The 27,142-nt window shown below is 44.0% G+C and overlaps 1 protein-coding gene across 4 annotated transcripts in view; it reads right to left on the bottom strand.

Annotated features, from left to right (window-relative positions):
• Window positions 1-22,217, bottom strand: part of Vrk1 (VRK serine/threonine kinase 1) — a 77,117-nt gene extending 54,900 nt beyond the window's left edge. For 2 of the 4 annotated variants that reach the window (XM_036206374.1, XM_036206378.1), the window contains exon 1: window positions 22,115-22,217. The gene's annotated coding sequence lies outside the window, so the exon portion shown is untranslated. Of the gene's footprint in view, window positions 1-2,634; window positions 2,665-10,896; window positions 10,915-22,114 lie in introns of those variants that run through there. The other 2 variants (XM_036206375.1, XM_036206376.1) reach the window with 2 other exon arrangements.
• Between the last annotated feature and the right edge of the window lie 4,925 nt (window positions 22,218-27,142).

The raw sequence follows: 27,142 nt of genomic DNA, 5'->3' as shown, positions 1-27,142 counted from the left end.
ATACACAAAGCAAGCTTGGAACCATACATATTCAAATAGAGTTTCAGCGGCAGATCAACTTTTATTTCTGAAACAATACCCTAATTAATAGTCAGTTCTGATGATAAAATGGTCCTCAGTTTTTCAGATAACAGTCCAAAAAAGTTCCCTATGAATATTAAAATAAAGTTTTGTAAATAGATCTAAAATCTCAATGGCTATATTTATCACAATACGATACTGTATTTAGATAACTGGCATTTTTTCAAGACCTGGATTCAAATTTGGTGGGGGGTTTTTTGGGGGGGGTTGTTTGTTTTTTGTTTTTAAGCTGGAGAGTGGGTAAAAAGCTTGAATGAATCTTAAACAATGACACTTACACTCATTAAACTCTACAAATTCACAGCCACACTGGGAAATCACAGGACAGTGTGATGTTCACTACATACTGGATGACTACTTATAAATTTTCCCTAAAATAGGTATGTGTAAGCTCCTTTAGGGGTTACAGATTTTCATGAAATTTTCTTTAAAGCCATAAACTTTTCTGATGTGTTTCAGAAGCACATTTGATGCATAACTTAAAGCCTTTCCATTATCATGGTACCAATATCTCTGCACTAGCCCTTCTCCCACATACTTCCTGAACACATTTACTAAAACTGTCTCCCTTTTCGGAAGTGGTTAGTGAAATAGAAACTGTGCCTCTCACGGCACATGGTAAATCCTCCCTGTGTATAAGCTCCCGGATGCAGAAACTGTCTTCTCTACAGTACACTGTACCCTGCAGAAACTAACCAAATTTCTACAGAGAGCAAATGTTCCAGTTGTTTTTCACATGCAAATACCTGATGTCCAGCTTTCAGCTCACTGCACACAGCTCACTTGCGGTGGGTACCAGCAAGCCTTTCAAAGGCTCAGCAACTGCTCTCTAAAATGATTATATCAAACCTTTGTTTTCCTCAGAAATCCCAATTCCCCTTCCTAAACTGTAATTCTCAGCAAATGATGCAATAGCCTAGTTTACAAGGAGAACACAAGTTTCAGAAAGAAACTCCCTTATCTTTCTAAGATACAAGCATACAAACTACTTAACTCACCTCACATCCAACTTACTGTCCAGACCTAGCCTCCTCTCCTGTCACAACGGATGAAGCCCTTTCATTCCCTTCAGCTCCCCTTCCTCCCTGTAACCTTCTCAGCATGCATGCTATAAGATTCTTCCATAGGTGCTTTCACTGAACAGGATGTGTGAGATGACCAGAGCTGGAGAGAGGTGGTGGGCTGTGTTCACAAGGTGCCTGGCAGCAGTGCTGTGTGCTTAGGAACAACATGTCATGAGAGATGATGGAAAGGCACATTTGGATCTTGGGATGTGGAGGTTAATGACCAACTTAGCAAAAGTGGAACAGTTCTCTGAATACCTGGGTCAGAAAGAACCTTCTCACTTGCCTAGTTCTTAGCACATTTTTCAATGTTCTGTTGTCTTTTTGCTAATTTGTATCAATTTCTTTTCAATATATATTCCATCTATAAAATGAATACAAACAATCTTGAACCCAAAGTCATAGAGGCTCTGTAGTGCCACTGTCACAAGTCACACTGAGGTGGGAATGAGTTTACAAGGGATCAAATTCCACTCCTAAAAAGCAGCAGGCAGGACGAGGCCCTGCCTCCTTTAAAAAAGCCTCCGCCTGTAACTGGACAGCATCACTACAACGATGAAGTTTTGACAGTGCACACCCATCTGAAGTGAAAATGAAGGCGGCGGCTGCTGCTGCTGTTCTGCCCCTTGTCTGAGAGGTCTTGGGTCACCGCTGTCCTTGCTGCAGCACTGACAGCACACTGTGCCAGGAAACAAACCTAACTTACAACTCAAGTGCCAGGCATGCTAATTTGTGTTCACTGCTGTTCTTACATGGGAGCCAGGAACTGGAAACAGCCTAGGTGTGTCAGTGGATGAATGGATAAAGGAAATGTAGAACATTTACACAGTGGAATCTTACTCAGCTGTTAAAAAAAGACAAAAACATGAAATTCACAGGTAAATGGGCAGAGCTAGGGAAAAAAATCATCCTGAGTAAGGTAACCCAGACCCCAAAAGGCAAACATAATTTGTGTTAGCTGATATGTGAATGTTAGCTTTGAAGTGTGTGATAAGCAAATAACCACAGAAGTTAGATAGAGTAAGGGACCAAGGGGGGGGGGGGTGTCTCCCAAGGAAGGAGAAATAGATCGTGGAGGGATGGATAGGTAAGGAGGCACTGGAACAGGAGGATTAAACAGAAAGGGGAAGAGAAGAGGGAAGGAAGGGAGGGAATATGGGGAGGACAGCTACACCAAGGGCCATTTGAGGGGTTGTAGGGAAACCCACAATAGAAGCTTCTTGAAATACACACATACATTGAAGAAATTCAAATGGAATCACTACATAACTGGGGAGAGAAAGCCTCAATTAGACATCTCTCACCACCAAGTGAAACCTCCAGTGGCAGGAATGGGTTACATCTAATGGAGTTGCTGGCCAAAGGGGCCCCGTGGAAACCCTCAAACAACCCAAGCTATTGCCAAAGCACAAACTGATAGTAAGGCCGTATAGTTGAAGACAAAACCTATACAACTCATCAAACATGGAGAAGTCAAGCTGGTACCTACCTAGAGCCATCACCCCTACTGGAAGGTACTCTGCAAGATACCAGAAGAGAAATGTAAAGACCAACCATCATCAGAGAAGGTTGAGACCCGAACCTGGAAAATGGGCAGAGTGAGAGAGCTCAGAACACTCAGTTCTAAGTGTCTTCATCAAATCCCTCCCCTCAGGGCAGGCTACTTTGTGGAAGATGGGGAGAAAGAATGTAAAAGCAGGGATGGAGGACACCAAGGAAACAAAGTCTTCCAGACACAACAGGACTGACACACATCTGAATGCACAGAGACAGCGGCAGCATGCACAGGCCTGCACAGGTCTAAGCCAAATGGGGCTCCAGTGCTGAGAGGGAGTGGACACAAGGCCCGTCCCTACAACCACTCACAAAGGAAACCTTAGTGTTCTCCAACAGTCTCTCTGGATATACAAACCAAACTTAAGGGCAGGCCTCACGCCCAGAAGGAGGTGGCCAACACAAAACTACTCAGTGGTGTTTTTGGAGGGGCTTTTTTGTCTCATAACGCTTTGCCTGGGCATTACATCATAGTTTCTGCTTTTGTGTTTGTATGGGATTTCTGTGTGTACGAGTGTGGGTCTCTGCATCTGTATGTCTTTCTTGTGCTTTTAGTTTGACTTCCCCCTGTTGTGTCCCATTCCTATTCTGGTGTGTTTGCTTTAGTTGTCTGTTTCTAATGACAGGGAGGAGAATGAATGAATTTAGGTGGATGAGAAGGTGGGAGGATCTGGGAGAAGTTGGGGGAGGGGAACCATCAGACTATATTGCTGGGGATGAAACTTAATGGATAGAGCACCGCCCAGCAAACCAGAAGCCCTAGGTTGATTCCCAGCATAACGTAAAATGAGATGGTGAGACACAGAGAGGCCTGTAATGTAATCCCAGCCACCTCAGAGGTGAGAGGAGGGTTTCAAGTTCATCCTTGGCCGCAGCCAGCTCCAGGCCCATCCGGGCTCCATTAAACCCTGCCTCAAAACCACAAGAGAAAACTTAGATGCCTTCTCCTGGGCTGGAGAGACGCTCGGTGGGCAAAGGCAGTTGATGGCCACACAAGGCCAGCAGCCTGAGTTTAATCTCTGGTGCCCACACAAAGGTAGAGAACTGACTCCACTAAGTCATCCTCTGACTTCAGTATGCATGCTAAGGCATATGTATTGACATGTACACGTCATGCATGTATAGGTATACATACTCTAACAACAATCAATTTTAAAATATTTAAATTAAAATGCCATCTATCCAAGGGTAGTCAGAACAAAGGCAGGAAGCAAGGAGAGTAGGGAGAGAATGGAACTTAAAACATGGTCTGCTGACTGCACAAGAAAGTGACATTTAAGCAAAGGAATGAAGTGAGGGGCAATGAGCCACACAGATGCTGTAGAGACAGTATCCCACACTGAGGCAGATGCACGTGCCAAGGTATAACGTGGGAGATGTCGAGTTTGTGCTTGCAAACAGTGGCGCCATGGCTGAAAAAGAACTGGTCAGGAGAGAGGTTGAGGGCAGGTGCAAACAGGCAAATCTCACATTAGGGCCATGGTAAGGACTTTATCTGTGAGTGATATGGGACTGGAAGGTCTTGAACTGACATGATTTGCTAGCTTGCATGTCAACAGGACCACTGAGCTGCAGCATTCAAAGCAGCCTGCGAGGGGGCAAGGCAAGAACAGCTACCAGTTGCTACAAGGGCACTGCTAATGGAATAATCAATGAGCACATTCATCTTTATTGAATAATGAGAATGTCAATTCAAAACAGTTAATCGCACCAACTTTTAGCAGCTAAACAGAAGTACAAAATAACTTGATTTTTTTAACAGAATAAGTTGGAGTTTTTTGTTTTAACTCTATACAAGCTACCCTCCATTTAAAAGACAAGTCTGAAGCACCAAGTAGGAGCAGGGCATGCCCATCACCTCTTACTCTGGGTGTCTAAGCTCTATTAGGAAAGCAAATCAGTTGACTAAGAAACACCAAATGAGCCCATGGATTCCAAAGCATGGGAAACCGAAAGGTTAGAAAGCCAAAACTAAACAGAACGCAACCTCTGGCCTCAGTAAGCTATGATTAGCTTCATGCAGACATGAGTGAGGAATCAGTACCATTCCCCAGCTGCAGGGAACAGTCAAGAGTCTTCCAGGTAAGAAATATTTCTAAACCTTTACAGACTGTTTATTAAAGACAACAAGCAGCTGTAGACAGCTGTGAGATCAAATCTTGCTCAGGGCATGGAGGAAAGTGGTACATCTCCCCATGATGCAAGTTCTCAGAAGCTGCAGCTGTGAGACGGTCTGCTGTGCCTCACTTTGCTCAGAAAGCAGTTCAGCTTTAGTGCACTGCTCTGGTACCCACAAGTGACTATACCAGAAGGCTTTAATAAAAGCCCCCTTGGGGATGGACGGATGACTCAGTGGTTAAGAGCACTGGCTGCTCTCACAGAGAACCTTGGTTCTATTCCCAGCACCTACATGGCAGCTCACCATTGTCTGTAACTCCAGCTCTAGGGGTTCTGACACCTTCACACAAACACACATGTAGGCAAAACACCAATGCATATGAAATAAAACTAAATAAATAATTTTTGGAAGAACTTAAAAATAAAATAAATTTTAAAGATGTAGTGAAAACTCCCTCTGTGGCATCTTAGAAACTAGTTTAAAATCTATATAAGTCACTAAATGAATGATTCAGTTCAAACCAAAACCATGTTTTTCTACCTCCTCATATCCACAGCCCTGACTGGCTCCTCTGCACTCTTAACTTACTGGGGATTAAGTAATTACTTGTTCCAGTACAAACAGTTTCCTGCCAAACTATAATTAAGTCAGCAAAGAACTTCCTCACTTCTCCTGCTAAACTTCATCAGGAAAAATCTGAAAGCAATATATCTAGACACAACTCTCTCACAATTAAGTAAGCTAATCAGAAGCTGATGGATGCCTCTGAGCAGTGCTCAGGAAGCATGTGAAAGTCATATACAGAGACCAAGTCCGTAGAGCCACATGCCACCCATTGATCCCACAAATGTACAAGTGAGACAAACCTGTAAGAATCATCAGTAAAGCTGGGCATGGTGGCCCACACCTTTAATCCCAGCACTCGGGAGGCAGAAACAGAAAAATCTCTGAGTTTGAGCCCAGCCTGGTTTACAGAACAAGTTCCAGAACAGCCAGAACTACACAGAAAAACCTGGTCTCAAAACCCCCCACTATCCCCTCAAAAAAGAAATTGTCAGTAATAACCAATACTGTCTAACATAAGAACCCACAGTACAGGCAAGCGCTGGGATCCCCCTGGGGCACCAGACAGTGTTCTGGTTTCAGAGGAGATCCACTATCAAACAAAGCACAGCAAGTGCCCATGGGTAGATGGCACCTTCTGTAACATGAACCCAGTGAGTATCAAACTGAGAATACAGAAGGCAGTCTGGAGCTGACAACCCCAGAACTCCATCGATTTCTTCCTGAAAGCACTAAGCTGAGCAAACGTGATGGGTCTTCAAGACTGTCACACCTACAGTGCTTCACACCTAAGCTGGAAAGAGCTAGGCGACACTCACACTGCAAAGTCTGGGAAAGGGAGGAGGGTATGTGCAGAAGAAAAAAATGTTTTCTGTCCCATCTCTCACTTGTATTAGAAAATTAACATTTGACTATAAAGATCTTGTAGGGTAAAATATTGAAAACACAGTATATGTACTTCTCTAGCTCACTTCTAAAAGGGCTGCATTAACAGCAGAACTCATGTGTAACTGAGAACACACAGCATGGAATTCAAGCCACTCCTTGCAACCACCTTCCCCTCAGAAGGGAGGGTTCTGCCAGGCCTCTAGGCTCACTTCTCCTTCTAACTTGATGTGGACAGGAGATAATCTACCCCAAGGTTCCTACAGGTCTCCCAGAACCAATTCCCCAGCAAGGAGCCCATTGCAGAAACACAACCGCCCACTACACTCTATTCTTCCCAGGTCAGAGTGGGAGAGAGCAAGCTTGAGATGCTGCCTCTAGGGAGGAGCCCCACTCCTCACCTTAACGCAAGGGGAATGCTGACATCTTTCTTTGGGGAAACAAATGCTAAAACCCTCTCGACAATTAGCAACTCAAGTATATTACTAATATCTCACACAGTAGATTTTTAAAAGAATTTAGACATGCTACACCTTTCCAAAAACCACCTGTAAACTCTGTCCATGGTTATTAGTCTTCTGGGGAATCCTAGTTAAATCTATCAATATCTTCCCAGAACAGCTACTGAGTATTGGTCCATATCCATCCTTGAGGCCCAGCTCTAAGGAGGAGCTCCCCAAATATGCTAGGCAGATGATAACTATAGAATGGAAAATGCATCAGTAGTGTGCCGTAGTCATTTAAAAAATCATGAAAGAACTTTTCACTCTATAAAAACAGCTTTGTATAAGAAACACACAAAACACTTAAGCCATAAAAAAAAGTGGTAAACTGACAAAATAAAAATGGAAATTCAAGCACGTTATAAAAAAAAAACAAAAAGAGAAGCACCATGAACTCAAAAGACAAATTAAAACTATCTGCAAAACACGACAAAAGGTTTGTTTTGCATTATTCAAAGAACTCTTTAAATTATAAGGACAACTAGACAAAAGCCAACAGGAAAAGAAAGGAAGTGACAAGGACGGACAATTCACAGCAGCAGCACACCTGGCTTTAACAGCAGCTCCTACAGGATTTCAGAACTGATGAGCACAGTGACACCGGACGGGACGCAGCCACACAGCACTCACCCCTCAACAGCTGCCAACGCGGGGTCCACTCCTCCAGCTCCTCCTAAATTTAGCCATCTTAAAGGAAGCTGCAGACATCATAGCCCTTCACAGGGAAACATCCTCCATCTATCATTACCTAACAAAATCAATCATTTCTCAACAACATCGAAGGGCCCCACTGTCTCCAAATCTTTTTACATGGTGACTCTGAAATTCAGGGCCCAAAAGCTAATCCTGATCTGAGTGCCACCCCCCTATGCCTGCCTTCCTTCACCCTGTCGTCTGTCCTGTAAAAAGGCATGAATTTGAATTTGTTGAATGTGGCCCTATAATGTTCCTGTAGCTTTCTGTTTCGGATACTGGACTTAAATTGTGCTTCTTCTGGTACTGTCATTCACTGCCAAAGGCTGTCATGAACACACTGCAGTTAAAGTAAGTTACTGCTCTTGCAGGGAGGGGCACAGGGAGCACAGTCAGAAGTTACTGGAGGCTCAGGACTCAGCATTGGTTTGCTAACTGGGGCCAGAAGATACTCTGCACTGGCTGCTGTCAGCAGAAATGGATCAGCTTCACCACTATGGATCTGCAGTGTGCAAAGCAGTAGCCACGCCCTTGGCTGGGGATTCAGTAGGCAGCAGCAACCATGGTTTTGTCTCCCCGTAAGTGCAAGCATGCTCCAGAAGTTCAGAAATGTTCTTTCCTTTTTACCACGTTCAACCTGTAGCCTGCGGTTCACATGCACCTAGGGTAGCTATGAATGTGACCCAAAACACAATCACAAACTTCCTTAAAACATGAGATTTATTTGTAACTCAACTACAGAACTCAACTACAGTGTCTCAATACAAAGTGTGACACACCTGCTAAACTATAAAAGCCCTTCAAATTGGTCACCACGCCCTTCTGATACAAGGCCCAGAAGCCTTGGAGAAAGATGTTCCAGGGTCCCCCTCCCCATTCCTGTTCTAAACCTCAGCTACACTCCTACAGGGAACCTTGTTTCTTTAGTTGAAAATGACTATTTGGAAGTCCATGCCTCCTAAGACTGTCACTGCCCTTGATGTTAGACATAATGTCGTCACAATAATGCCACACTACTGTCATAACACTGTTTAATACGATCACTTCCAGGTCTTTTGAGCAGAGAGCTACAAATTGATTTTAAAGGAAAAGCACATCCAAAGTTCACAGTGGCACTTCCTGTTCACATTTAAGACCAGAATGTTCTCAGCTCCTCAGACTGCACGAGCCTCACTTTTTCTCTTCCGTTATAATCTTGGTTCCTAACTATTTTTACCTAACTCTAATGGGTATGTTTTTCTCTTTGAATTTTCAAAATTCTACACAACGTTTAGGAGGCCAAGGACATAGGCCAAGCAAGGTAAAGGAGGTTCGGGGGAAGCCTGTCTCTCTGTCTCTGTCTCTCTCCTCACAGAACACACTATTCAGCATCACTGCTAGGGAACAGGTAGAGTGTTCTTATCTGCTGCTTCACATGACTTCTTTCATTACCAATACATCCTGAACATTTGCAGCAAACAAGCTCATACAAATACAAATTAAAATTATTGTCAAGTTGATGGCTTCAGCTACAGATTACTCAAATTCAAAGTCAGAAAATACACTGGGTTGCTAGGAGTATAAGAAAAAGGGTACATCGACTTGGCATTATCTATCAAATCTGTAAATCATAACATCTTTGGTACCTCAAGTTCACGTCTAGCAATCATCCTATCTGTTCAAATGCAGCAGCATAACAAAAGAACAGAAACACCCTCAGCTTACAGTACAGGGAATTTAGCAATGGAACATCTTTTTTTTTTTTGAGACAGGATCTCACTATGTAGCCTCAAACTCACAGAGCCTACCTGCCTCTACTTCCACAGTGCTGGGATTAAAGGAATGCACCGACCACCACTCCTGGGCAGAAAACAATTTTGCAAATCAGGTGGCTCTATGTAAACAGCCAGAGTGACTGAAGAGAAGCTCTAAGTGAGAAGTACCAGAGTGTCTTTGAGCACCCTCCTCACAGAAAGCAGACCGCCAACCAGAGCGCCAGATACTGACTGGGAAGTGGGAGACGGGCACCTCCAGGAGCTCTGAATAACTGTCAATGTGTGCACATATAACGGACTAATAACAGAATGCCTTAGAGGTAGGAAGGTTAGTCTTCATTCTTTAAACATTCATAACTCACCTTATTGTGTACCTGTATTAATTTTTAAAGTAAGCTAATTTTAAAGAATTCTTCATGAAAAGTAAATCTTATTAATGTCCACTGCAGCTTTTCAGTGCTCTTAATCTGAACTTGCCAATGCTTCTGTACAGCAGAACCTGACGAATCAGCCCTGCACATAGCCCCAAATTACATCACAACCAACGCATCAACTGTAGAAAAAAAACTCAGCACCTCCCCCCCAAAAAAACACGATCATACCTTCATACTTTGATAATAACGCCTAAGTCACTCTTTACAGAACAATACTGACTCCAGCTTGAAAACAGTCATATATCTCTTGAAGACTAGCAACTGAAATTGAACATTGACATAATGTTCCTACATTAGTATCATCAGTTATTTTTGCTCAATTAATCCTAAATGAGTAAAAATATGAATGAATGATTGAGTCTATAGTGCGAAGACTCAATTAACCATTAATTACAACACACAGCTCTTACATACAAATGAATGTAACTAAAACCATCACTGTTAAGCGACTACATAGCAGGCTCTATGTTGAGTGACTTAAACACATTATCTCTGATTTTATAACAGCCACAGAATGTAAGTACTACAATAAGTGTACATACAGGGAAAATGCTTTAGTGAAATGAAATAATTTGCCCATGGCCTCAGAATTAAGTAGCAAAGCAAACTACCTATACAAAGTGTTCACTGTTGCAAAAGCTACCTTGCTGACCCTTAAAGAGTATATACTGCAGAACATGTCTTTTGCAAAAATTACTCTAAAGGTGATAAAATATTCCCTTTAATGGCTAACAATATACCTATACACTTAAATACCCTAAAACTACTTGGGCACACAAGAGCATGCGCCACACTGCTGCAAGTTCACTTCTATGAACTGATTGCAGAGTGGTGGTTGGGGGGGGGGGGGGGGTGAACATGGCAGCAAAAGCAGGTGATATAATCAGAAAGATGCCACTTTAGAATCACACTATTACCAGGCACAGACACACTTTACCAGGTGTGGGAAAGTTAAAATAGAGGAATTACATAGGCCAGGAAGTGTGAGGTCAGCCTCAGCAACAAGAAAATCTTATGTGTCAGTGTATGTATCCATGTGTCCATGTATGCGTGAATATACTGACAGAAATTTTGTTGGCATAATACTACACAGGATATAAAGTAAAGAAAACAATTCATCAATCAACATGGTGTCTTAAGACTGTACTCCAGAGTCAGATTCTTCAGCAACCCACCATGGAAATGACATCATTTTATTTTAACATCTAAAAAGCCCTAACGAAACTAAGAGTCACATCAGCTTACCTACTAAGAAAGCAGTGTTGCCAGGCGTGGTGCATGGGCAGAGTCAGGAGAGCCTCTATGAGTTCATGGTCTACATAGCAAGTTCTAGGCCAGCTAGAGCTACGCAGTGAGACTCTGTCTGAAAAGACAAAGAGAGAAAGAGCAAGAGAGAGAAAAAGAATAAGAATGCTCACAAACATGTGAGCACATTGCATGTGTCAATCTTAAAGCTGGGAACCCCATCTTACTGAAGAAGCCCTTGAGTTTAGTAAATGAACCTACTGACAAGAAACCAACAGATACTTCTAAGAATGTGCTGATGCATCATCCCCGGTTCTCCCCCACCACCCCCACCAACACCCCCATGAGCTCAGTCAACAGTCCACTTCTCCAGTTGAATGAGCAACTTGAAATAGAGTCTAAGCTAGGTGTTCTACCTCTTGTCTGAAGAAGGAATGGCAGTTTGTTCTAGAAGCAGTTGTGAACCACAGAGGTGCTATCGAAATGACCAGCAGGTGCACATTTCTGATCTGAGATACTCAGGGTTGGCCCCAGAGGACCGTTGGTCTAATCTGTGGGCCCAGGCCTGTGTGCTACCATTAGAGAGCATCAAAAGCATGCACTCAGCCGAAGAGTTCTCTTAACTGCCTGCCACTACAGAATGAACACTCCCTGAACAGAGTGGAAGGAATACAAAAAGGGAAATGGTTTTGGATTGAAAATAAATCAGTGGTGGCACACTCCTTTAATCCCAGCTTGTGGGAGGCAGAGGCAGGCAGATCTCTATGAGTTCAAGGCCAGCCTGGGATACAGACTGAGTTTCAGGACAGTCCAGGCTATAACACAGAGAAACTCTGTCTCAAAAACAGGAGAGAGGGAAAAAGAGGGAGAGAAAGAGGGAGAAGGAAAGGGAGAGGGAGAAGGAGAGGGAGAGAGAATAAATCAATGTGAACACATTAAAAAACTCAATAAAAAAATGAAAAGTGGGCAAAGGATTTGAATCAATATTTCTTGATCATAGACAAGCAGGTGGCCTAACAAGCACAAAAAAAGGAACATAGCAGATCATCACCAGGGGATGAAAACAAAGGGTACAACCTACTTCTCCGCTACCACTGGACTGGCTTATACAGACGGAGCTATGCTCAGCAGAGACACTCCGTGGTTCTGCGTCTGCACTGGCAAGCTCCATTCCTACTGCACAACACACAAAAATATTTCTGAGGCACCCAGGTCTAAGTGTGAAAGGAATCAGTGAGGATTCCAATTTGGACACAGGAGAGTTATCTCCCAGAGTACCTTTGGGACCACAAGGTAGCAAAAAACCAACAGAAGAGGACACACAGAGCACTGACTAGCAGACAGGAAGTGACTAGAGTTTCAGTTCACCCAAAACTGGTCCAAGACTGAAGAGGCAAGCCACACTCAGAATGTATAAAACTCCAGCATTTCAGTGAGACAACTCATTAAAATGGAAGAAAGACCATTTCTTTATTCATCTGTTAAGTGTTTAGCTGCTTGGGCACAGTGGCTGAAGCAGGAGGGTTGCTGCAAGGTTCAGGCCAGCTTCAGCCATAAGGTGATACCTTGTTCAAACGATCAAGAAAAGTATTTAGCTAACTGCAGCATGTGGAGGCAGAAGTGACTGGTGAGTGGAATTCACATATGCTAGTAGGAAGGTTAGTTGGTACAACCACTTTGGAAAACTGGCAATATGCTAGGATCTATTAAAGGTATCACACATTATAATCACCTATTCTAGATATACACCCAAATAAAATAAGTGTGCCAAAACATAAAAGCATGTGTATTTATCATTATAAATGGTTATTATACTCTAAAAGACAATCATTGAGCTAAGAAAGATGTACAGATTTACTGGCTTTGCCTCTGTTGTTGGAAGCTTACTTAGTCTGGCTGTGGGATTAATTAAGATTTCTTGTTTTGGGAGACAAGAAGATTATCACTCCTGCAAAAAGGACTCTGTAAAGGAAAACTGTCCAAGGCCAAGGCTTCTGTCCTTCCAGGGATCTTTGAAGAAAATCTGACTCAGAACTAATAGTTTCTTTTAAAGAGTCCTCCTTTGGTTCTAAAGAGCTCCTTCTGGTCCAAAGGGCAGATCACATTAGGGCTGGGAATGTAGCTCTATGGTGGAGGGTTTGCCTACCATACACAAGGCCCCATGTTAGATCCCCAGCACCACAGCGGGAAAGGCATCAATACTCTAGCAGGTTGCCATTTTTGCAACAAACTTAATCACATTGAACCTCTTTCTGTTTAAGACTGGTTATAGGTCAGATGGCAGATTACTGGTAGATGTCTGAGAAAACCATACGCCACCCTTCCAATAACTGCAGCTTGAGTCCTCTCACCACCCAGCCAAGGAAGACCCCAACTTACCAGGGCTTCCCTTGTAATGACTAGACACCTTCATCTGCTTCCGAAGAACTTACAATCCTGGAGTAGTCTATACTTCCCGGGCTCTTTAGGCCTTAATGGTCTGTCTGTCTCCATAACGAAACTATTACAAAGGCACTTTACTACAGTCATGCACTCTCTGTTCCAACGTTACAGTTAAAGCAGAACGCAGCACCATGCCCTCTGTTCTAAGTCAAGAACCCACTACAGGACTGAGCAGTCTGGCAGCTTACAAACTATCTACATCTCATCCTCTTTCCATTACTGTCATTCCTGGTCTCCTGGGTACCTCTCTGTCCAGCTGCCTGTTCACGTTAGGACTCCCCAGGCCTCTCTCCTCAATCCTCTCAATCTGCAGGCGTGTGTGCATATGCTTTTTTCTTGTATTTCCAAGTCTCAGCTGACAGTATTATCACATACTTAGGCATTATCACATACTTAAGAATGAAACATCCAATCTGACCAAGAGTTGGGATTCTAAAATATCTAAAAATGTCAAAGTTAGCTAAGTTCAATAAAAGTAAATTTAACAGAATTAAACATAAGCTCCCACATTTGCTGCCCAAAACTAATTCAGAACCACAGTGAAGAGCCAACTGGGTATAAAGGAGACTTACTGAGCTCTAGGCTGTATGCACACTATTGTGAGGAGGCAGCAAATATTAACCAGTGTGGTACATGGGGAAAGCCAACAACCACTCCTGACCCAATTAAGGGGCTACATCTACAAGACATGCAACTCCAGGTCCTTGGCACCAAGCCACGCCTGGAGAGTTGATTGCACTTGGGACACTCCAGCTTAAAAACAGGAAAAGCCACTGGTGAACAGACATGGGCCAGGCCATGTAACAAAGACTTCCAAACTGGAGGTGTTTCCATTCAAAATGACGGAGAACACCCGATCCTGTTTAAAGAGGGGTTATGCTGGTTCTGCATAGCTCCAAAAAACAGAACAGTGTAGGTTTCCACAGATGATAAGAATTTTCTTACAGTTCAAATTTAAAGTACTGTAGGCTGTCTCTAGAGTAGAGGTTCCTAACTAAGGATGACTTTGTCCCTCTGGCTGCCACACATCCTACAATACAAAGAGCCCCAACCAAAGAATGAACCATCTAAACAGTTAACAACCCAGGGTTGAGAAGCACTACGCTGGATGTGACAAGCTTGCTGTCACTGGAGTTCCCTATAATGCACAACAGAAAATGTCTAGGGAAGGTCAAAGATAGAAAGAACTGAGTTGAAAAATATATACACTGTTTCCATGACTTAAAAGATAAAAACTCCCTTCCAGTGTACTCAAATGATAATGGAGTCAGACTCATGTTCACATTTTATAGGTAATTCTCACATCCAAGTGTAATCAGAACCACTTGATCTTGAGATGATGTTCAATGAGGTTGTCCTAAAGTCATAATCAGGGTCAATACTTGATCTAATTTCATAGATGTAGGTGTGTACACATATATGAACAAATTACTCTGGAAGCTTTCGTGCTCCAGGAAACAAAGCCACATTCACTCCAGAAGTATCAGGACAGTTTCTAAACAGGTTTACCCTCATTACACACCTCTCTGGCAAGGAGAAAGAGGAAAGGATTATTTGAAGTCTTCCTGTGATGAAGGAGACACAGTTATCCTGACTGTCCCCAGTCGCCTACTTCTGTGAGAGCCAGGGAGCTCCTACAAACCCATACAATCTCAGTCAGAGCGGGGATTAATGATGACATCCCTTTATCCACAGGCGTGAAAGCTCAGGATGGACAGACGTTTGAACATCCCAACTGGGAATCCTGCCCTTAACAAATACACTAGATGCAGATACATGGTTTCTTGGCTGCCTGTACTCACACCCATCTGTCAGGATGGCAGTGTGCCTGCTCACATGTTGGTCAAACTGTCACTAGGGCATAGGTGCCAAGCAATGATAGTTTTAAATGGGCAGCTTGCACAGCACTGTAAGAGCCTGCTCTTCTGGAGGGGAAATTCTGTGACAGTACTACGGAAGAGTCGCAATCAGGAGTGTAACACTCTTAGCAGTCTCCGCATAGCAGCAGATGGATGTGGACTATAGAAGGGAAGCCGACGAAGTCAGTCAGCAGAAAGGCACTGTGAGCACAGGTGAGCAGATGCAGAGCTCCGCCGTGCCCACCCTGCACCCGTGCCCACCCTGCACCTGTACACACCATCCTGTCTCTTATGCAATAAAAGCCTTTATTCAACAAGTCATCACTTTTAAAACAATGGAATGCTCTGTTTTCCATTCTAAATAAAGCAAAAACTGCACTGTTTTCTAACATTACGTAAGTTCTGTTTGTTAGCTGGTCACTTTTAAAGTGACAGAGTCTGATGTATATATTCAACTTGACCTTTTAAATGCAGGAAACAAATGAGACTCCTACTGGTGAGCAGGAAGGGACAAGGTATAATTTGTATGAGAAAAGAAATCAAGAATTTTAGTGGGTGAGACACAGGAGGCAAGCAGTTTAAGTCAAACACTGAAAACTTAGGATTGCTCCCTATCACACCCGACCAGGAGCAAAGTGCCCTAACCCAGTTACCCTCCGACTGGTAAAGATCTTTCAGATGAAAGCATCTTCCTAAGACCAAGTCACATCACAACACTGGGAGCCAGTGTTCTTCACTTGGTCCTCACAATCTGAAAGAGCAGCTGAGCATCACCACCCTCTGAACCGGTCAGGACACACTGACAGAACCCCTGAGGCCCTTCTCCGTCACCACAAGTAAATCTAGTCCCATCAACGTTTCTCAGTGGATCTATTTACCATTCTTTTATCACCTTGGTGAGTCAACTCTTGGAGCCTCTTCAGACTCAGTCCAAAAGCCATCTACAACAGCAAGCCAAGGCAATCTACTGTTCTTCCTATGTACAATTTGCGAAAGGTAGCACTGAGGAGTCTGAAAGTCCAGATTTGTCAACACCTATCACTGAAGACAACAAGAGTCTAAAGTGTACCATTAGCCTTTGTTATATCCTGGATAACTGCCCCTCCAAAGCCCTGAGGTACCAGCTTGGGCACCAGTCCATGGCAATGCTGAGAGGTGCTGAGACCATCAGGAGGAGGGATCTAAAAAAGGTCACTGAAAGTGTGACCTGAAAAGTGATACTGTCAGGGTTGGGGATTTAGCTCGGTGATAGGGCGCTTGCCAAGGCCCTGGGTTCAATCCTCAGCTCAAAAAAAAAAAAAAAAAAAAAAAAAAGTGATACCGTCCCCTCCCTGTTTTTCTCTGTTCCCTGAACACTAGGAGATGAGATGAGCCACTTCCTCCATCACACACTCTTGCCATGATGTTCTCTGTCATGATCCCAAAGTAACACGCCAACCAACAATGAGCTAGCACCTCTGTGAGCCAAAGTAACCTTTCCTTCCTGTAAGCTGAGTATTCTGTCCCCATGAGAGAAAGCTAACACACTCCTAGGAAGTACTACAGATTAACAACATTATGAAACAGCATCTCTTAGCTTTCTAGTGGACGTCTGTCACACAAAGTGGTAAATCAAGAGTCATGGTCATTCCTGGTCCCCCTTTACATGGCCCTAAAAGACTTCTCTTAGTATCATTTCCTGCTCAAACTCCACCTAGTCAGCTGTCTCCACTCACCAACTAACCTCCAGCCTTAAACTGCACCTCCTTCACTCCTCACTCCAGAGTACCCAGTTCCTCCCTGAGACATGCGTGACTCTGCTCTACACAAAGTCCCATTTCTGTCAAGACTTGGGCCATTTTCTATCTATATACATCTGTATTCACATTGACTAAACTGCTCATTCATTTCCTCCCGTCTTCATTTTGATATTCAGTTTATGATCGATGGCCAACTGACTATTTTGCAAAGATTTTAAAAAGCCATTCTATAGAGGAAGAGGAGTCTTCAACAGATGGTTTGGGAGTTAAGTGGACATCCACAGATGAAGCAAAAAGAACCAAGATTTAAACCTCACATCATGTACAAAACACTAGCCCCAAACAGATGACAGAAATGAGAAACAAGAACATAAAATTGTGAAACACCTAGAAGAAAATACACCACATCCTCCCGATCAAGGGCTAAGCACAGAATTCTGACCCCCCAGGGCACAATCCACAAAGTAATGAACTATACCTCTTCAAAGGGAGGGATGAGCTGTGAAAGACAAGCCCAGGAACTGAAAGAATACACTCACAAGCCCTGAATTTGGCAAAGATGGGTCTAGAACATATTTTAAGAGCTCTAAGAAAACAAACAATCCAATTATAAAGTGGGCAAAAGACTAGAGGAGTCAAGTCCTCAGAGAAGATGTGAGAGGCAAATCAGCCCAGGGGAAGATTAGCCCTTCGGGAAGTGCGAATGAGTGAGAGCTGGATCTCTCGGTGATGGCAGGACTGAGACAGTGCAGTTACACTGGCAAAGTCTGGCAATCCCTTAAGCTGAGCACACACCACACAACCCGGCAGTTACTCCTGGGCATTTATCCTAGAAAAAAATGGAAGCTTTACACTCACACAAGAACCTGAAAATGAACACTCATAGCAGCTTTATTTATAATTACCACACCCTTCAATGGCTACATAAAATGACAGCTATATAATGGATAAGCAATTACTAAAACTAGCAAACTGACTAGTAGCTAACTCATCCAAACTTCAGCTTTCATACTGTGTTTCTACACTTCATTGTGTTCAAACATCTACATAATGACCACAACTGAAACACAGGACTGTCCCTTCATCCAAAGAAACAGCCCTAACCTAAACAAAAACTAGCCTGCCTTCCATTTCTACACTATTGTCATTGAGAATGCTACAGAAAACAGCACTGGCTGGCCACTCTGTAAGTCTGAACACATTTGGAGGAAGGAAGCAGCTGCTCCTCTGAAAAGACTAGGACAGTGGAGCCAGGAGATGGCTCGGCTGATAGGTGAGTTCAATCCCCAGGACCCACATGGTACAGGGAAAGAATCAGCTCCCACAAGCTGTACCCTGACCATGCCATGTAGACCCATACTCACATAGTAAGTAACTCAACGTAAAAACCTCAAGGTTGTTCCCCTTTTGTTTCATCTAAGGTTCTTAATGAAAACTTCCAAGAAACCCAAGCCTCACTCTGTCTCTTTCAGGTGAACAAGGGTGACTGTCGGTGTGTGCTGGGAGCTGTTCACAGCTGAGTGTTCAAGGGTGATCACTCTCAAACTGAACATGTCCATGGATGCACCACCTGCATACATGACGGCATCTTCCCCGTCATGCTGTGCAAGCTTCCTTCACATGAAAGCCCTTGCTTTATTTGGAGAGAATGAGGCTTTGCAAACTAACTGCAGTGCACTGTTCCTTGCACAGAAGCCTCTTTCCAGCCCTTTAGAGTCTCCTGGCTGTGCTCATGATCCTGGCCTTCAGTTAGATGTTTACACTTAGCACAAAGCCTGTGAGCTCCATGCAAACTGTTGTATGCACCAACAGCTACTCCTTTTGTTGGTGCCTGGTGTTCCACTGTATGGCCATGCCACAGTTTTCTTCTCTGTCATCCTGAGGATAGGGGGTTCTTTCTGGTTTGGGACTATTATAAAGTGTCTATAAGTATTAATGAAAAAGCTTTTGTACAAATGCAAGTTTTTATTAATCTAGGAAAATGTCCGAGAGTGCAACTGTGGGATCTTATGTTAAGCCTATGTTTAAATTTTGAGAAACTGCCAGATTAATTTCAGAGTGTCTGGAATATAGACACATTTTACAGACCCACTAGCAAGTTCTAAGAAGATAAACTTCCAAGTCATGACTTCTGAAATATATTCTGCAGGCCTGAAAAAAAAAATAAAATAAGACTAAATCTCCTAAGTATTATAACCTGAATTGAGTTTTTACAAAACACAATTTAAAAGCTTTTCTGATGTCTAAGACTTTTTCTCATTACCTCTAGCAGAGAATTAACTATAGAGAATCTGCCCATTGATGGCCACTGCCATATGAAACAATAAACTGCAGAGGCTAGGGGGGCACTGACGTCTACAGCAAAAATAGTAACACTCAGTACCTTGAGACAGGCCCACAATACAGCAAGACAAAGTAAGGGCCAGAAGATGGTACTTGTTCAGCACATACTTGGTAAAATAACTTGAGAAATGCAACCCCAAGTAAAGCTGTCATTGTTCTGGTTATAACACTTCAAACTCCGTATTTTTTAATCTTACATAAAATTGAGCTATATAATGTGGTCTCTCTGAGGTTCTTAAAACAAGAAGCTAAGTCTAGAGATGTAGCTGCTCACCCACCAACCGCAGCCAGCTAATTCGCTGAGAAATCTGATGCACAGACAGCAATTACAAGGTCCTCGTTTTTAGTCCCCTCTGTCCTCAGACTAAGCTATGTAAGGTGCACTTTCTTCAGGTGTCGGTGTGACAGCTGCTTTAAAAGGACATGGCGAAGCATTTGAAAATTTCAAACCAACTACTCTGCCATTTAATTACGACTTCCATTTAGTGTTTCTACTTAATGCATGTGGCATACTGATATATTCATTTTCATATACATGTTTAGTACTACTCTAAATATATGTCCATCTTAATTTTTAAATCCTGGAGCACAGGTTCCCATCCTTTGGTTTAGACACCCATAGAAAGACAGGAGTTGATGCAGACTCATCAAAATGCAGTCATTAGCCACCTACCTAACAGCCTGTCAGTCAATGACTGAGTGCAGAGAAGTCCCATAAAATGACGTCACCCAGTGACACTGATGGCAGTCAATCTGTATAAGTGTACTGTGATGTCTGCAGTAAATTCATGTAAGCATACTCTGTGATGTCTGCAGTCAACTTGTACAAGCATACCTTTTTGTTGTTGTTGATTTTGATAGGTTCTCACTGGGTAGCTCTAGCTGGTCTGGAACTATGTAGACCAGGATGGCTCAAACTCACAGAGATCTACCTGCCTCTGCCTCCCTAGTGCTGGGATTAAAGGCTTATAAGGATACTCTTACAGTTCCACACAGTCCATCGGTATAATCATACTTTTAAAGTTCCACACAATCCATCTGTATAACCATACTGAGATAGCCACTCAGTCCATCTGCATAAACATACTGAGATAGCCACACAGAGAAATTGGTTCTTTTTTCAAATCAAATCCTATTCATATCATGTCTATTACAGATGTCTTTGGGGGGGGGGGGAGTCAAAAGTTAAATCTTTTGTCTTTTCTAGACATCTGGGACACTCATTTATCATTATTTCATGTTAGTTCTCAAAGTTAAGAAAAGCTGGCCTATTTCCTGTAAGAAATTTAATTTTAGGGCCTGTCAACATTTTAAATGCACTGCTGTTATTTTTAAAATATACACATGCATACTTGAATAAGACTCAGCATAAGCTTTCCACATAACCATTCCCTGGGCACTAGATAACTTATTAGATGCCAGGCTCCCTACTTAACACATCAACTCCATCATCTCATTTGTTTAACAAATAGACTCTCATCATTTCTGCAATGCCAAGCATACGCAGCAGTCATTACAGTTATCAAACTGATTTCTGTACTGGATACTAGCGCTGTACCGAATCACTAATGCCTAACACACACTTGTTATCCAACTCAACCCATGTTCCTGTGTTAGCATAGACACCATCAGCAAAGCTGAGTCGCAGTGAATGCCATCTGTGGCACAAGAAAAGCCATTATTAAAGTGATGTCAACTTGCATTCCTTTCTACAGGTAGATAAGCATTATCTTAACTGACCAGAAATTTAATTCCCATCACAATTGTAAATTAAATCTCCTCAAACATGATGATCAGCATGTCACAAAAAAAGTGAGATGCCTCTCTCTCCCTCTCCCTCTCTCTTTTTCTCTTTTTTTTGGTTTTTCAAGACAGGGTTGCTCTGTGTAGCTTTGCGCCTTTTCTGGAACTCACTCTGTAACCCAGGCTGGCCTCGAACTCACAGAGATCCGCCCGCCTCTGCCTCCTGAGTGCTGGGATTAAAGGCGTGTGCCACCACCGCCCTTTGAGATGCCTTGCTCTTGAACTCTCAAAAATAAGTGCTGTTCTACATTTTTTTTTTTTTACTGTTTTGAATTCCAGACTTAACAGATGGGCAATTCCAGTTTGAGAGAGAGAGAGAGAGAGAGAGAGAGAGAGAATATGAAAGAGAGGAAAGAATTAATGAAGAAGCTCTTCAACGATCCCAAGTTTAACCACCACCTTCCCAATAGCAAAATAGTCTTTACAAATTGTTCCAAGACCACTGGGGAAGGGAAAAGAAGAATACATACATACATAAAGAATGGATGACTTCAAAGACAACAGGAAAACAAACAAACAAAAACAAAACGGGTAACCTCCTCCTCAGGACTCTAGCGTGTAGGTAGGTCTCTCTGCCCATATCTCAAAAGACTGGAGCAGTTTTACACCTGAGGCTATTTGGACTGGAAAGGGTCTAAAACAAAGTTTGACGCTGGAGGAAACCTAAGTTTGCCTTTGAAGACGCTGTACCGGGAAACAGGGCACCTACGGCGGAGACCACAAAAGCAGAGACAGGGAGGAGGCGAGAAGCCCGCGGCCCGCGGGGTGCACCCCGAGGCATCACCGCAGCGCTATTAAGGAAGAGGCGGGCTCAGGCCGGGTCCAGGTCCCTGTCACCCCTGGTCCACCACCCTGCCCCAAGCCCCGTTTCGGGCATCCTTCTAGAACCGGGCTTTCGGCAGCTCCGCGGGTAGGCTAAGAAGCGAGAGGTCCTGGGCAGGCCCGACCCAGCCGCCCAAGGCCTGGACGAGCGGGTGACGCTGTGAAGCGACACCGCAGCCACAGTCCCACCGCCACCCCGCAGCTCCCTACCCAGAGTCGCCAACCCGCGGTCCACAGCGTAGTACGAACTTCCCGCCGCTTCCCTCGGCTCGCAACTTGTCTACGGCGCTGTCCCCGCCATACCGCGCAATACTGAGCATTCCCATTGGCTGAGAGCGGTGGGAGAGGCGGGGCAAGAGGAAGGCTACGCTTCCGGGCCACCACTGAGGATACGCCGGGAGTTGTGGTCCTTACTCTCACTCCATGCTGGGAATTGTAGTCTTTGAGCCGCGAAGACTGTCGGGGGCGTGGGGGGGGGGGTAGAGGGAAGGGGATTAGGGGGCTGGAGGGGGGGGGGCGTCTTAAGAGCCCGAGGGCTTCTGGGAAATGTGGTTTAAGATTGCTCTCTTGACCAAATACTGTAGCTCTCAAAGCCCAAATAAGCCTGGCGGTGCTGGCGCTCAGGAGGCAGAGCCAGGCAGATCTCTGTGAGTTCCAGGCCAGCCTGGTCTACAGATTGAGATCCAGGACAGGCACCAAAACTACACAGAGAAACCCTGTCTCGAAAAACCAAAAGAAAAGAAAAAAAAAAAAAAAAGCTGAAATAAATATTACCAGAGCTCACTGAAGCTTGATTAATTCAATGCGTAGACAAAAAAGACTTATTTCAAATTTCGAGGAGCAGGAAGCATAGGCTTAAAGCCTCAGTTTGGATCTGAGTCTTCTGAAGTCCTGGGAAAGGCTTTGGTTTTAAGGGTGATGTTATTGTTACTGCTATTGTTTTACCAATTTTAAGATAGGGGGTGGGCTTTTTGTTATGTGTTTTCTTTTTTCTTTCTTTTTTTTCTTTCCTTTGAGACAGGGTCTCACTATATATCGCTAGCTGTCCTGGAACTTACTAAGTAGACCAGTCTGTCCTGGAACTCACAGAGATCCACCTGCCTCAGTCTCCTAAGTGATAAGTTAAAAGTATATGCCACCGCACCTGGCCTATGTTGTTTTCTTAAAGTGGACCCTAAAAGAAAATTGTATGAGCTTTAGCCTCCACAAAATCTGCGCCGTTGCCCAGTGTGCAGTGTAGCATTGATCTTCACATCTTGAATTCGCTGACCCAGGTACACCCATCTACTCCAGCTTCTTCCCTATCTTGTCTTCTGCTCCATAGCTGACCCATTATGCCGAGCAGTGGTGGCAAACGCCTGTAATCCCAGCACTCGGGAGGCAGAGGCAGGCGGATCTCTGTGAGTTCGAGGCCAGTCTGGTCTACAGAGGTAGTCCAGAACTGGCTCCAAAGCTACAGAGAAAGCCTGTCTCGGAAAAAAAAAAAAAAAAAAAAAAAACGAATTGCATTGCATGTCCCCCACTGTTCCCAGGCTTCTGTTGAGTTTGCTCTGTGGGGGACCTTGAGAACTGAAAGAAAAAAAAAGTCAGCTAAAGAAGGTGATGTTTCTTCTGATTTCTCCCCAACAAGAACATACACAGGCAGAGAAGTACCTTAGCTGAAGGTCACTGCTCCCTGGGCCTCCCACAAGTATGCAATGAGAACAGACCTCTGTGATTGTGTCAGGGCTGGGACTGATAACATAATGGCTGCCTCTGAGCCACAAGTTACAGCTCCATCCTGTGTGGCTTCGACCCCACACCTTTCTCAACAGCCTCACCAAATACAAACCCTTCTCCACAAATCCTCTAGTAACATCTGCTTTCTGTATACACCCTGATGGAAATGCAGGCACAAGGTGAGCTCTTGATGAATATTTGTCAGCAAAAGAGGTCTCAATATTCACACATCTCATGAGTGTGAAGTCCCACAGCAAGGCTCTGTGGTCAGAAGGCTCTGAGTGAAAGACACTCTGCACGTACAAACGAGTACACACATCCGTGCTTGGAAGGGGATTTACTTGTTACTGTGTCATCTTCTTCCCCTAACCTCACCACAGATATGCAGAAGAAAGGGCCCGGCTTCTACACTGGCTTGACAATTGGCTGACCTTCAAGCACAGTTACGTCAGCAACAGTGCATGGTCTGTCCCGAGGTGGGAATAGCTCTCGGTTCTGGCACTTTGTCGATGGCTCTCAGTTAAGGGCTTCTTTGCTGCGGCTATGTTCCAAGGCTGTTGCCAACACCTCCAACACCACCCACACGTGCTGAGAAGTCCTGCCAGTGCAGAGCGTGGCAGGAGACCAGTCCAAGCAGCCGTCATTGTGACAGCATGTCTGAAATACCACCAGTTAGGGTGTGACTCCTGGGACATAGGAGATCTTCAGCACATTCTAGTTGATGGGTTGGTGTGAAAGCCAGGAATGGACAGACCAGTGATCGGTCACAACCTGACACTGAGCTCTTGAAACTAAGAGTTGAGCTCAGGAGGAAAGGCTTGAGAGTAAAATCCTGCCATATATTCTGAAATACCTCTACAGCTGGGCTTGCTGGCAAACTCCTTTAATCCCGGCACTCCTGAAACAGAGGGAGATGAATATCTGTGAGTTCAAAGCCAGTATGGTCTACATAGTGAATTCCAGGACAGCCAGAGCCATGTAGTGAGACCCTGCCTCAAAAAAAAATCAAAACAAAACAAAAAATCAACCTCTACAATCCTAACAAATATTTTCAAACATTTACTGTGAACCAGGGGTTAGAGTATGCACAAAAGATGCTCTTGTACTATAATTAATACCTAAGGAAGCCCTAGGCATACATTTTTACTTAAGGGATTCATGTTCCCTGAATCTGCTTTGGAATGCTCTTCTCTCCACCACTTTATACATGGCTTCAGAACATAGAGGCAATTCCTGTAAAGCAATCCTTTCAGCCTGGTGACAGAGATGTGAACAGAACAGGGTCATATCTAAGTCATGAGACTCCTAGTTCAGGGGCCATGGAGGATCAAGCAGGTGACTCATAGGAAGGTCAGAAGGTATAAACAACAGGTTTTCAGTGAGGAAGACTAACTACAATTTGGTGTGTAGAATCTGAATTGGCTTGCCCCAGAGCCAGGCCCCAGGCTGTCCCTTTTCAGTTTGGAGAGTCACTGGACTCCTGGTAACCCTATACAGAGACATGAAGAAGTCAACAGCAGGAGACCCTTTGGGGAAAGAGTGGAGGTGGGTGCTGCTTTCCCTCATGGTGGAAACTCCATTTGGGAAACCCAAGCAACCAAGAGAGTCATTAGGAAGAAACCTGCCTTGGCAGGCTGCCACCAGCCTGGCTCCACCCAAGAGTCAGTTCTTGAGTTCTTGTCCTTGTTTTTATCTGTGGAGTGGGAACAGTCATCCTAGGCTAACTAGCAATTTGCCTCTCCCAGACCCATGGGAGAAAATGAGGTTAAGCTTGAGAAGGGCTTTGATCCCTCTGGAACAAAGCCACTGGGTGCCCTTGTTAATTACAGTAACGCAGGGAAATACTGCCTCTGGTAAGGAGGGGGAAAGAAAGGAGTAAGGAGCAGAATATGTAGGTTTCTCCAGCCCTGGTTTGTTCTTACCCAGGCCCTTGCCTTTTGAGCATCTCCTCTTTGTCAAGTCTAGTGTCCCAGTATATTTAAGATGTAGTCCCAGAGCCAGGTGCATGCACAAACTCCAATAAACAGGATGTTATTAAAATCTATTACTTCCTGAGAAAATGATCTCATAACCCTACAAGGCTGATAAGACAGGACCCCAGTGTATAGATAAGCAGACAAAGCCCCAAAGCCACCATGATGGTAAATCTCAATTGTCTACTTGAAAAGATCTAGAATCTCCTGGGAGGGGTGGGGGGCTCAGGACAAGGATGGCCTTGATAATCTTTACTGAGGTAGGAAGACCCATCCACTATGGGTGGCACTATTTCCTGGCTGGGATCCCAGCCTGTGTAAATGGGGGAAAGGAGTTGAGCAGCAGCACACATTCATTGCTCCCTGCTTCCTGATTGTGGATCTGATGTGAACAGGTGCTTCCATCTTCAAGGCCTCCTTCCCCCACCTAGAGGGACTTGAGTGTGAACTATGAGCCAGAATAAACCTTTTCTGCTTCAAGTTTCCTTTGTCAGGGTATTTGATCACAGCAACAGAAGTAACTAAGATGATCGTGAGCTGCCCTTGATCTGCTCAAGGACACTGTGAGGGCTAAAGTTATGTTTTACATTTAAAGGACATGCTTAAGAGATCTATAAAAGAAAAATGCCTCTAACCTGTGAACTCCACTTGCTCAAGGACAACTTCCAGGAATTCTGGGGGCTGTTATTTTTGTAAGGTAACAAACCACATTTTCACTTCTGTAAACAAGCTCAGTGGCCCCACAAGCAGGATGTCTTTGATCACAGGTAGACAGGAGGTACCTAGGCAGGAAGTACACCAGGATGTATACTTGCCCCTGGTTGGACGAAAGCAGGTAGTACATAGCCTTGTGGGTTTTTCTTTATGAGCCTCTAACTAATGTAATTTGGTGCCATACTCTGGGAATCCCAGGTATGGGCCTGGCCAGTGTGTCGTCCTAGCTAGTATTTAATTGTCTTGGTTAAGGTTTCTATTGCTGTGAAAAGACCATGACTACTCAACTCTTATAAGGGAAACATTTAATTGGGGCTTGCTTACAGTTTCAGAAGTTCAGTCCACTATCAACCTGGTGGGGAGCATGGTGGCATGCAGGCAGACATGGTGCTGGCTACATCTTGATCAGAAGGCAACCGGAAGTGTCTGTGACACTAAGTGAAGCTTAAGCAAAAGAGACTTCAAAGTCCTCCCCCACAGTGACACACCACCTTCAACAAGGCCACACCCACTCAACAAGGCCACGCCTCCCAATAGTGCCACTCCCCATGAGCCTATGGGGGCAATGACATTTAAACTACCACATTAAGGGGAAGAAAGATGGCTCAGTGGTTAAGAGCACTGACTTAGGTTCTAGAAGACCCAGGTTCAATTCCCAGGCCATCTGATGTCTGATCATGCCAGGATTAAAATGAACAAACAAACAAATAAATGAATGAATGAATGAATGAACTTCTACCACATTAATAAAGCTTGCTTCAAATTAGGCTCAAAAATTGTGGTGGTTGTGGTCTTAATTTCACCCGGTATGGATTAACCATACTGAGCTGAC

Source organism: Onychomys torridus, chromosome 14 (assembly GCF_903995425.1).
Source record: "Onychomys torridus chromosome 14, mOncTor1.1, whole genome shotgun sequence".
Classification (NCBI taxonomy): domain Eukaryota; kingdom Metazoa; phylum Chordata; class Mammalia; order Rodentia; family Cricetidae; genus Onychomys; species Onychomys torridus.
Note: the sequence above shows the minus strand (reverse complement) of the source record. Positions and strands in the feature narration are given on the sequence as shown.